Genomic DNA, 2,775 nt, shown 5'->3' with positions numbered 1-2,775 from the left:
CCCGTGTGTACACGCAAGCACAAGACCAAGTGCGCACGAAAAAGATCCTGTAATCCATGTCAGAGTTCGGTGGGTTTTCGAAACACGAAAATACCCAGCATGCTTCCTCCGAAAGCGGCGTATGGTTGCCTAAATGGCGGGGTAAAAAACGGTCATACACGTAAAATTCCACTCGTGCAAAAAAACCAAAAAAACCACGAGTGTACGTGGGAGTTTCAGCCCACGAACGCAGAAGAAGAAGAAGAACAGATTTTTCATTGGCCAGGCCAGCCGGGCGAGTTGCCAGGCGGTCTCTACTAGCCCGGCGGATTTTTTACTCGCCCCTGGGGACCTGGCGGACGATGTGGCCATCCCTGGGTGTGTGTAGGCTACATTGGTAGCAGGAAACAAGTTCCAACATCTATCCTCGTCTAGATCTGCTGGGCAGAAAGAAAAATTCACTATGACTGTTAGTTTACAAATACTTTTGTAGCATGATTATAACTGTGTAAGTTTGCTGTGAATATTCTAGGTAACGGTACTGAACAAGAACGGCCTTAATTATGTAAGCCAAAAGGGAAGCACAGTTTATTCGTCAAAAACAATGAATACACGAAACACTCGGAAAGATGTCATGACATGATGTAAGTAAGGTCTGCGAAATCGAGTTTTGTCATTTTTTATTTGAAGGGTCAAAAAAGATCTGGGGTCCGGATGACAAAAATAGGTTCGGTCGGGGAATGGAACAGATTGAACTATTTTTCTGGGCCTAAACATTGGTCGATAGATTATCAGTGGATGATCTATATAATGTATAGGTACCGTAAAACCCAACTGAACGTGAACCTGTTAAAGGTGTTATAATTGGATTCCTGGTACAGGTACTGAAAAAGTACGGCCGTTATACTTGGATTTTCAACGAAAATTGTGTGGAGGTATGAATGTCAACACGACCTGGTGTCAAGGTTGTTTGCGTGAGTTTTTTTTTTAATCATAATGTATTTGCCCTCGGCTACAGATTACGATTAGTTTGAATAACATCTAGGTTGCTGTGTTATGGAGTGGTATAGCCCGGTTTTTAGACAATCATAAATGCCTCTACACAACTCTATAAATTTAGTATTTGTTTACAGACTTGAATGTAATCTGAATAGTTGTCCGCTACCGTAGCTTACAAGGCACAAGCGCACACGCACTCACACACGCAAAAACCTGGTGTTAAATGGATCTTGACACTGCCAAGACTAATTATTATTAGTTTACAAAGCTTTTTACATCACAAAATCATTTCCGGGCTTCGACCAGTACTCTAGGCCGACAACACCGCAAGAAACTCTACAGTCCAAGACGCAGACACCTTTTGGCTCAAACAAAGCAGCTTAACAGGTAAGACGAATAGGTATTCTACTGTACGTTACCCTACTGCCATCTTTCGGCTTTCAAGATGTTGGTATGGCTGTAAGTCCTTCAGACGACTGACAAGGATGCACCAGTCCTCACGACACCGCGACCATTGCTTGACGTAGTCCTTGATCCTTCCAGTTCGTCTCGGCGGCTAACTGTAGAACCCTGCCAGCTCTCCATGCCATGGTCATGTACATCAAGCCGCAGTTGACTGGTTCAGTTCAGCCTCCGTCGATGAAACCCTCCAGTTGGAACACTGTAAAGTTTATAGTCCATAAATCAACTTGTCTTTAGTTTCTTTCACTCGCACAATAAAAATACTCACTCGTCCAACATATTAAGCTGCATGAGCCAATATAATTATTTACACGTTAATTCCTGTTTTCTAAAGCCAAGAAAACGTTACGTAAAACCCTCACATGTTTAAGCCGTGTAGCACAATAGCTTAGGCCTACACAATAACGTTAAAGACAGAACCAGTCACTCTTCTCACATACGACAACATGACATGAAAATATAACCGGTTTCAAACATACCTCAAAAGAGTGTAAAGCCAACATTTAGTACAGTCGCCGGCCTGGCATGAATATGAAAATGGAAGATATCACGTAGACTGATAGGGAAAGTTCGTCAGTCTTCATCCTTCTTCAGTCAGATACCTAAAACAGGAGCCCGTCTGCTAAAGTGTTACGAAAAACATGAGTCGAGCTTGGCTCCTTGACGGCGACTGATTTTACAAAGTCGTTCTTGCTATGACATTGCCAGTGAGCTGTCGCCTGCATTACTTGCACGTGAAAAACCTTGTCAGTTACACAAGGTTCAACTGCGGTCAACGCGACGGTATGCAGCCTATAGCCCTTTCCAATGTCTGACCATCGCTATAGTCTATTCTATTTACAACAATACACATTACCCCAGATACGAGTAAACCGCTTCGTAACATGCTGGCTGCTTATCACCTCATCGGCGATCTCGAGCTGACTGTTTTACACTGAGATACACATTATATATTTTTTGTTTTGTTTTGTTTGATGATGCAGTGTACGAGTCATAGTTAAGTTATCTTTTGTTGTGTTTTGTTTTGAAAATGAGAAACATAAATTACGCCCGATATTTTGGTTTCGGTGAGATTTTGCAACCGTTTTCCCGCGTTTAATTCAAAGTGAGATAAATAAAATGTATCTATTTCTTTGTTTTGTTTAAGAACATAGTTAAATCGTTTTCAGACATCGCTTTTACACATTTCATTAGAAAGATAAACACTAATGTTCATTAGAAGTCGACTTCGTTTCCTGGTTGTACATCCTTACATAAAGTCTTCAAAAAGATGCACAGGACTTTTGTTTTTTCGTCAAACGCTTTAATGTTTCCGGAAACATTTTTCCTTTGATG

At 41.5% G+C, this 2,775-nt stretch overlaps 1 long non-coding RNA gene across 1 annotated transcript; it reads right to left on the bottom strand.

Annotated features, from left to right (window-relative positions):
• Positions 1-1,197: 1,197 nt before the first annotated feature.
• LOC138968415 (uncharacterized) lies at positions 1,198-2,319 on the bottom strand. The gene is made up of 2 exons (XR_011456178.1): positions 1,920-2,319; positions 1,198-1,639 (listed from the first exon to the last, which is right to left on the bottom strand). It is a non-coding gene; the product is annotated as an uncharacterized lncRNA (long non-coding RNA).
• Between the last annotated feature and the right edge of the window lie 456 nt (positions 2,320-2,775).

The sequence above is a fragment of the Littorina saxatilis genome, linkage group LG6 (assembly GCF_037325665.1).
Source record: "Littorina saxatilis isolate snail1 linkage group LG6, US_GU_Lsax_2.0, whole genome shotgun sequence".
In the NCBI taxonomy this organism is placed as follows: Eukaryota; Metazoa; Mollusca; class Gastropoda; order Littorinimorpha; family Littorinidae; genus Littorina; species Littorina saxatilis.
The sequence above is the reverse complement of the archived record's forward strand: the minus strand, read 5'-3'. Positions and strand labels throughout refer to the sequence as shown.